The following is a 9,875-nucleotide window of genomic DNA, read 5'->3' as shown; positions in this document are numbered from 1 at the left end:
GGACCGTGAGGGGAGCAGGAAGTCTGAGGACATTAGTAGGTTTGTGGGGTGATTGTTCTCTCCAGCTCCAAACCACCCCTTTCTCCCTGCCAGCTCCCTCCCAGCCCCCAAGCAGCCCCACAGCCCTTCCTTCTACTCCAGACACTGCTGGAGAGCACCTCCAGCTCTGTCTTTGGGGCCAACTCACATCTGTCTGCTGGCCAGGCAACACCTTATCCATCCCGGACTCCGTGCCGCGGCCCCACAGTTGCTGTCCTCAGCTGTCCCACACTTCTTGAGACTCCTACTCAGTCCCCCTTCCCCTCGGCAGCAGTTGGTTTCAACCCTTGGAGGACTGAATTTATAGAAAGCCCATGCAGCCACCCCCATCCTGGCCACATCCTTCCTAATATCTGACAAATGCTCTGTGCACACCCCCTTATCACCCTCCCACTCTGCATCCTGTCACGACGTTCGTCCTGTTTCCATCCAAGGCTAACAGGTGCGCTGGCCCTTCCACGGGCCATGCCAAGACGCCCTCCGCTGCCCTCCCCACTTTACTGCTCCCTTCCTGTTAATCTCCCTTCTTCCACCCACAAGTGTACTGGGCGTTCTCTGTACCGAAGGGGAAAAAGCAATGATCCTTCTTGCAACTCCGCACTTTCAGTCTACCCCCTGCACCCTCACTAAACTCTTTCCTGTCAACTACTGAACACCAGGTCGGGTTCATTCTGGCTGTCCCCCCAGCACCCACAGTGTCACCCTCACCCTCTTTAATCCCCTGCAGGCTGGCTTTCCCCCCATCTCTCTACTTAGATGACTCTTCCCCATTTTCCATAAGCCTCTCGCTGGCCTTGATCTCTGTGTAGTCTTCACACCTTGGCCATGCTATTCTTCTCACAACTCACTCTTTTTAAATTTTTATTGCTGTATAGTTGATTTGCAACGGTGTGTTAGTTTACGCTGTACAGCAAAGCGAATCAGTTAAACCTAAACATATATCCGCTCTTTGCTAGATTCCTCATAACTCTCTTCTGCTGCGGAGAAGGCAATGACACCCCACTCCAGTCCAAAATCCCATGGACGGAGGAGCCTGGTAGGCTGCAGTCCGTGGGGTCGCTAAGAGTCGGGCACAACAGAGCAGCTTCACTTTCGCTCTTCACTTTCATGCATTGGAGAAGGACATGGCAACCCACTCCAGTGTTCTTGCCTGGAGAATCCCAGAGACAGTGGGCCCCCGTCTCTGGGGTCGCACAGAGTCGGACCCGACTGAAGCGACTCAGCAGCAGCAGCAGCCACTCTCTTCTACGATGGCTTTTACTTTAGAAGATGTTTAAAAATTTTGCAGTTGTGGTAAGAAGAACATGGTAATATAAAATTTACCCCCTTAACCATACAGCTTTGGCTTCCCTGGTGGCTCAGTGGTAAAGAATTTGCCTACAATGCAGGGATGCGGGTTCCATCCCCCGGAGAAGGAAATGGCAACCCACTCCAGTATTCTTGCCTGGAGAACCCCATGGACAGAGGAGCCTGGCGGGCTACAGTCCATGAGGTCCCAGAATCAGACATGACGTAGCAACTAAACAGCAACAAACCATACAGTTTAAGCATACAGTTCAGCGTGTGAACTACGTTCCCATCATTGTATAGCAGATCTCTAGAACTTTTTCATCTCGTGAACCTAAAAGCTGATGCTCACTGAACATTTGCTCCTTCTCTCAACCCCTAGCAACCACCATTCTGTCTTCTGTCTATGAGTCTGACTACTTTAGGTGTCTTATATTTGATCTTGTGTGACTGGCTTATCTCACTCACCATACTGGCCTCCGGGTTCATCCATTTTGTTGCATAGGACAGGATTTTCTTCCTTTTTTGAGGCTGATTAATATTCCATTGTATGTAGAGACCGCAGTTTGTTTGCTGATCTGTTGATGGACATTTGGGTAGTTTTTACTTCTTCACTGTTGAGAATAATGCCGCAGTCGGCATGGGTGTGCAGATATCACAAGATCCTGTCTGCTACGGAGTCTTCGTTGGAGGTGTTTGGCGTTTTGTTTCTTTCTCCCTGGTTGGCTCCTTTCCTTCCTCTCATCACTTCTGTCCTGAGGCCCACCCTTCACGGTTCTGAGCATCCTTTCCAGGCTGTCTCCTTATGGCTCCTGCCTGACCTCTAGGTCAAGGGCTGTGGGCCAGTGGAAAGGGCACAGGGCCAGGACTGAGCTCCTGCCTGTGATCTGCTGACGATAGACTTGGGCACCTTCCCGTCTGCACCTCAATTTCTTCACTTCTCAGAGGGAAGGGATGCACAGGAAGCTTCCTGCTTTAAGTGTTATGGATCCCTCTCTGTCAAATACACAGCTCGAGCCTAGCCTTCTCCCGTGCTCTGGCCAGGACAAGGATAACACTGTCGGACGTCTTTATCCAGGTGACCTGGGGGCTCCCGGAACCCCATGTTTTCTCTTCCCCTCCCCTACCTCCCGCCGACATCACTCTGGATACTCTCTGCATCTCCCTCTCAGGCACAGTTTAGGGGCTGTCTCCTCCTTCTCTTCCCAGTCTGCTCCAGTTCTGGCTGCTTAGTCTTTCCCTAAGATTTCCCCAGCACTCACTGTCTGTATCGTTCAGAGGTACTTAGACCCAACCATAAGAATGTAGAATACAGGTTTTCACAAAGATGGCACTGAAGGCGAAGGAGGAGGCCCCTGCCCCTCTGAAAGTCAAAGCCAGAGCAAAGTCTTCGAAGGCCAAGAGAGCAGTGTTGAGAGGCATCCAGAGCTACCAAAAAAGGACAGTCCGACGTTACCTACATTTCCCGCACCCAGAATACTGGGGCTAGGAGGCAGCCCCCAAATCCTTGGAAGAGCGCCCCTGGGAGAAACACGCTTGACCACTGTGTTATCAGCAAGTTCCCCCTCACCACTGCATCAGCCAGGAAGAAGACAGGGAACAGCAGCAACTCACTGGGGTTCACTGTGCATGTCAAGACCAACAAGCACCAGGCTAAACAGGCTGTGAAAGAGCTCTGTGGCCAAGGTCAACCCTCTGATCAGGCCTGATGAAGAAAAGAAGGCCTGTGTTCAACTGGCTCCTGACTACGATGCTTTCTTTGGAGGTTGCCAGTAGAACTGGGATCATCTAAACTGAATCCAGCCGGCTACTTCTCAGTATAAAAGTTTCCACAAAGAATGTAACACAGAATGGGATGGCACATGTAGTTACTCCTGCTGGACGCTCAGCACCCTGGGGACAGGTATATCTGCTTCCCATCTCCACAGCCTACAGAGCGAAGCACGATGCTCTCGCGAGGGGAGGTGCTTGGAAAATGCTTACCATTTATGACAGCAAACCCCTGGTCAGTCTCAGCCTAGCTGACCTCTCTGCAGTCTTTGACATCAGTGACAGTTCCTTCTTGTAACACCTACGCTTTGGCCCCCAGCTGCAGTGCTTTTGTGTACCTTCCTGCCTCTCTGGCTGTGCTTTTCAGCGTCCTCCAAGCGCTTCTCTTTTTTTGTTTCCCTTGAAAATTCCCCTTGGATAATATCTTCCATGCCTATTGCTTCCACTCTCACTCCTCAACCAAGGATGCAGATTCATTCATTCAGCAAACAAGCACTCAGTACTTTGCATGGTTCAGAATCAGGCCTCGGGACTTCCCTGATGGTCCAGTGGTTAGGACTCTGGGCTTCCATTATAGGGGGTGCAGGTTTGATTCTTGGTCAGGGGAACTGAGATCCCACATGCCAGGTGTTACAGCCAAAATTTGTTTCTTTTTACTTAAAAAAAAAGAGAGAGAGAGAGAATCTGACCTGGGGAGAAACACAAGGCAGACCTGCTTCTTACCCTCGAAGGGCTTACAATCCAGCAAAAGGGATAGATGGAAACAATCAGAGCCCAGGGTGGGGTGGGGGAGAAGTGGGGTGCGGGACAGAGTATTGCGAGCTCAGGCCTCCTGTACCCCCCACCCCAACCACCACCCGGATACACCACAGATATCTCTAATGCAATGTGTCCACAACTGAATTTATCAACCCTTTCAAACCTGCTTCCCCTCCTTTGTTCCCCATGCTGGTTAACCATACTGCAATGCAGAAGCCTGGGACCTCTTTTCTCTTATGTCCTCCGCATTTAGTATACCACCAATCTCATCCCCTCTTCCTCCTCCCTCTCCTTGGAATTCCTCAGGACCTCTTCATTCCCAGTGGCCCAGACCCCTTCCTATGACAGCCGGAGCCGATCCCTGACCAGCCTCTGCCACCTTCTCCTACTCCCATCCTGGATTCCACTCTCCAGTCAAAGGGAGCTTAAGAGAGAAGGAAAGAAAGAGAGGAAGGAAGGAAGAGAGGGAGGAAGAAAGAAAGAAAAGGAAGGAAGGAAAAAATAAAGCCTGCCTAAAACTCTAAATGGCTTTTCATTAAATCCAGATTTAGAAAGATGAAAACCCCTTGGTATGGCATGGCTTGTCTCCAGCTCCCCCATCCACACCTAGACACTACTTGGAGATCGTGAGCTTCTCTACACAGCTTTGCGGGAAGCTTTATTGAGTGCCTAGCACTACTCCAGGCCTTGATGACACAGAGAGGAAAAGACATTCTGCCTAGAGGGACCAACAGTCAGGTTCCTTTGGACATGCTTTGACTCCCCGCTAGAACAGCATCCTCTCTGTGGACTGGCCTCTAACTTCCCATGCAGAGTTAGTGACCAATGTTTACCCCAGTATAACCATTTTCATACAGTGCTGTCTCTTCATTGTGTTTCTGTGTACCTGGCATACGGTAAGCACTCTCTCAGTGCCGAAATCCATTCCTTTGTTTAACAAATATTTACTGAGCAACCAATTCCATAAAAATAAACGACCCAGTCAAAAAATGGGACAAAGAACTAAACAGACATTTCTCCAAAGAAGACGTACAGATGGCTAACAAACACATGAAAAGATGCTCAACATCACTCATTGTCAGAGAAATGCAAATCAAAACCACAGTGAGGTACCATCTCACACCAGTCAGAATGGATGCTATCCAAAAGTCTGCAAACAATAAATTCTGGAGAGGGTGTGGAGAAAAGGGAACCCTCTTACACTGTTGGTGGGAATGCAAACTAGTACAGCCACTATGGAGAACAATGTGGAGATTCCTTAAAAAGCTGGAAATAGAATTGCCATATGACCCAGCAATCCCACTGCTGGGCATACATACCGAGGAAACCAGAAGTGAAAGAGACCTGAGCGTGTACCCCAATGTTCATCGCAGCACTGTTTATAACAGCCAGGACATGGAAGCAACCTAGATGTCCATCAGCATATGAATGGATAAGAAAGTTGTGGTCCATATACACAATGGAGTATTACTCAGCCATTAAAAAGAATACATTTGAATCAGTTCTAATGAGGTGGATGAAACTGGAGCCGATTATACAGAGTGAAGTAAGCCAGAAAGGAAAACACCAATACAGTATACTGACACATATATATGGAATTTAGAAAGATGGTAATGATGACCCTGTATGCAAGACAGCAAAAGAGACACAGAGTACAGAACAGTCTTTTGGACTCTGTGGGAAAAGGTGAGGGTGGGATGATTTGAGAGGGTAGTGTTGAAACGTGTATATTATCATATGTGAAGTGGACTGCCGGTCCAGGTTTGATGCATGAGACGGGGTGCTCAGGGCTGGTGCACTGGGATGACCCTGGGTGATGGGATGGGAAGGGAGGTGGGAGCGAGTTTCTGGATGGGGGACACATGTGCGCCCGTGGCTGATTCATGTTGGTGTCTGGCAGGAACCACTACAGTATTGTAAAGCAACTAGCCTCCGATTAAAATAAATGATTTAAAAAATACTTACTGGGCACTGGCTGTGTGACAGGCACTGTTACATACTGTGGGCATGTCAATGAACAAAACAGACGCAATTCTTGCCATCACAGAGTCTACATTCTAGTGCAGAAGAGAGATGAATAAAATAGAGTACTATATAAACAACTTTTTGACTATGCAGCTTGCAGGATCTTCCCCAATTGGGCCACGGCAGTGAAAGCCAGGAATCCTAACCACTAGGCCACCAGGGAACTTCAGATAGGGTACTTTAAATGGTGATGTGCTATGGAGGGAAAAAAAACAAAACTTGAATTGGAGAAAGAAGGTTGAGAGTGGGAGGGGTGTCTACAAGTTTAAATAGGAAATTCAGAGTAGGTCTCATTGATAAGACAGTGTTTGAGCAATAAAACAATGAAGTAAGGGAAAGTCGGAGCTATGTGAATGCCTGAAGAAAGAACTTCCAGACAGAAGCAACAGCCAGTGTGAAGGCCCTGAGGCAGAAATGAGAACAGTAGGTGAAATGAGAAAGATGCTGTCTGTGTGTGGGACCCTGTCCGTCACTGTAAAGACTTTGACCTTTACTTGAAATAAACTGGGGAGTCATTGAAGGATTATAAACAGACGCGGGACTTGATCTGACTTAAAGTTTAAAAGTATCACTCTGGCTGCTTTATTCTGGTTAGTACATAGCAGAAGCAAGGGTGGGAGCAAAGAAACCAGTGAGGAAGCTCCTGGCATAATCCAGGTAGGAGATGATAGTGGCTGAGATTAGGGTGGTAGTATGGAGGTGGTGTGCAGAAGGAAATGGCAGCCCACTCCAGTGTTCTTGTCTGGAGAATCCCAGGGACGGGGGAGCCTGGTGGGCTGCCGTCCATGGGGTCGCACAGAGTCGGACACAACTGAAGCAACTCAGCAGCAGCAGCAGCAACAGCATGGAGGTGGTGGGAAATACTCAAGCTCTGGCCATTTAAAAATTTTATTTTACTGAAGTATAGTTGATTTACGGGTTGTGTTCATTTCTATTGTCTAGCAAAGTGATTCAGATACATACATATACATATACGTGGGCTACCGAGGTGGCTCAGTGGTAAAGAATCTGCCTGCCAGCGCAGGAGTTTGATCTCTAGGTCGGGAAGATCCCCTGGAAGAGGAAATGGCAACACACTTCAGTAGTCTTGCCTGGAAAATCCCGTGGACAGAGGAGCTTGATGGGCTACAGTCCATAGGGTCACAGAGTCGGACTCAACTGAGCACGCACATATACATATACATTCTTTTTCACATCCTTTTCCATTATGGTTTGTCACAGGATGTTGAATATATATCCTATGTTACCTGTGCTATACAGTAGGATCTTGTTGTTTATCTGTCCTATATATGATAATTTGATCTACTAATTCCAAACTCTCAAACCACCCCCCGACCTTGTCAACTGCAAATCTGTTTTCTACATCTGTGAGTCTGTTTCTGTTCTGCAGATAAATTCACTTGAAATATACTTCACATTCCACACATGTGATACTATGTGATCCTTGTCTTTCTCTGTCTGCCTTTCCTCACTTAGCGTGATCATCTCTAGTTGCATCCATGTTGCTCCAAATGGCATTATTTTTTATGGCCAAGTAGTATTCCATGGCATGTATGTACCACATCTTTAGCCATTCATTTGTTGATGAACATTTAGGTTGGCTAATTATAAGCAGTGCAATGAACATTGGGGGTGCGTGCATCTTTTTGAATTATAGTTTGCTCTGGATGTATGCCCAGAAGTGGCACTGCAGGATCCTATGGCGACTTTATTTTTAGTTTTCTGAGGAACCTCCATACTGTTTCCCATAGTGACTGCACCAATTTACAGTCCCACCAGCAGCGTAACGGGGCTCCTTTTCTCCAGATCCTCTCCAGCATTTGTTATTTGAGGACGTTTTTTAATGATGGCCATTCTGAGTAGTATGAGGTGGTCCTTTATTGTAGTTTTGATTCGCATTTCTCTAGGAATTAGTGATGTTGACCATCTTTTCATGTGCCTGTTGGCCATTTGTATGTCTTTTGGAGAAATAGTTATTTAAGCATTCTACCCCTTTTTTGGTTGAGTTCTTTTTTTTTTAATTGAATTGTATGAGCTGTTCGTATACTTTGGAAATGAAGCCCTTGTGGGCTGCATAATTTGCAAATATTTCCTCCCAGGCCACAGCTTTAGATATATTTTTAAGATAAAGCCAATGGTATTTGATGATGGATTGTGTGTGATATATGAGGAAAAAAAGAACAGTTAATGATGGCTCTAGGAACTATATTCAATATCTTGTAACAACCTATAATAGAAAATAATTTGAAAAAGAATATATATATACATATGTATTTCTGAATCACTTTTCTGTACACCTGAAACTAATACAATATTATAAATTAACTCTACTTCAAAAAAAAACTGGCTAATAATTTATTTTAAAATTTTTAAATAAGTAAAATATTTTTTTAAAAAAAGGATGGCTCCAGGATTTTTGGTCTGGGTGAACGGAAGGATGAATTTGCCAGTGAACTGAGATGAAGAGAACAGGTGGGTGAGATTTCAGGGAAGAACAAGAGTTCTAGTTTTGACATATTAATATATATGTAATTAATCACCCCATATTTAATAATAATAATCTATATTTTAAAACAATATAAAATGCTTCTATAATTTATATATATACTTTATCACAGCTGAGTAATATTCCATTGTATATATGTACCATATCTCTTTTTTTTTAAATTAGGATTGGAATACTGTCCGCCTTTATATAGGCTTCTAGAATTTACATCATACTTCTACACCCTTAATCTCATGACTAGATTGTTCCATCATGTTGCTTTTTTTATTCAGTTCAATTCAGTTACTCAGTCATGTCTGACTCTTTGCGTCCCCATGGACTGTGGCATGCCAGGATTCCCTGTCCATCACCAACTCCTGGAGCTTGCTCAAACTCATGTCCATCGAGTCGGGGATGCCATCCAACCATCCTCTTCTCCTGCCTTCAATCTTTCCAGCATCAGGGAATTTTCCAGTGAGTTAGTTCTTCACATCAGGTGGCCAAAGTATTGGAGCTTGAGCTTCAGCATCAGCATCAGCCCTTCCAAGGAATATTCAGGGATGATTTCCTTTATAATTGACTGATCTGATCTCCTTGCAGTCCAAGGGACTCTCAAGAGTCTTCTCCAACACCACAGTTCAAAAGCATCAGTTCTTCGGCTCTCAGCTTTCTTCACAGTCCAACTCTCACATCCATACATGACCACTGGAAAAACCATAGCTTTGACTAGACAGACCTTTGTTGGCAAAGTAATGTCTCTGCTTTTTAATATGCTGTCTAGGTTGGTCATAGCTTTTCTTCCAAGGAGCAAACATCTTTTAATTTCATGTCACCATCTGCAGTGATTTTGGAGCTCAAGAAAATAAAGTCTGTCACTGTTTCCATTATTTCCCCATCTATTCGCCATGAAGTGATGGGACCAGATGCCATGATCTTAGTTTTTTGAATGTTGAGTTTCAAGCCAGCTTTTTCACTCTTCTCTTTCACTTTCATCAAGAGGCTCTTTAGTTCCTCTTCATTTTCTGCCATAAGGGTGGTGTCATCTGCATATCTGAGGTTATTGATATTTCTTCCGGCAATCTTGATTCCAGCTTGTGCTTCATCCAGCCCAACATTTTGCATGGTGCACTCTGCATATAAGTTAAATAAACAGGGGAGCAGTATACAGCCTTGATGTACTCCTTTCCTGATTTGGAACCAGTCTGTTGTTCCATGTCCAGTTCTAACTGTTGCTTCTTAACCTGCATACAGATTTCTCAGGGGCAGGTCAGGTGGTCTGGTATTCCCATCTCTTGAAGAATTTTCCACCCTTTGTTGTGATCACACAGTCAAAGGCTTTGGCATAGTCAATAAAGCAGAAGTAGATATTTTTCTAGAATTCTCTTGCTTTTTTGATGATCCAACGGATGTTGTCAGTTTGATCTCTGCTTCCTCTGCCTTTTCTAAATCCAGCTTGACCATCTGGAAGTTCACATTTCACATACTATTGAAGCCTGGCTTGGAGAATTTT

This window comes from Capricornis sumatraensis, chromosome 2, assembly GCF_032405125.1.
Source record: "Capricornis sumatraensis isolate serow.1 chromosome 2, serow.2, whole genome shotgun sequence".
NCBI lineage: Eukaryota > Metazoa > Chordata > Mammalia > Artiodactyla > Bovidae > Capricornis > Capricornis sumatraensis.
The sequence above is the reverse complement of the archived record's forward strand: the minus strand, read 5'-3'. Positions refer to the sequence as shown.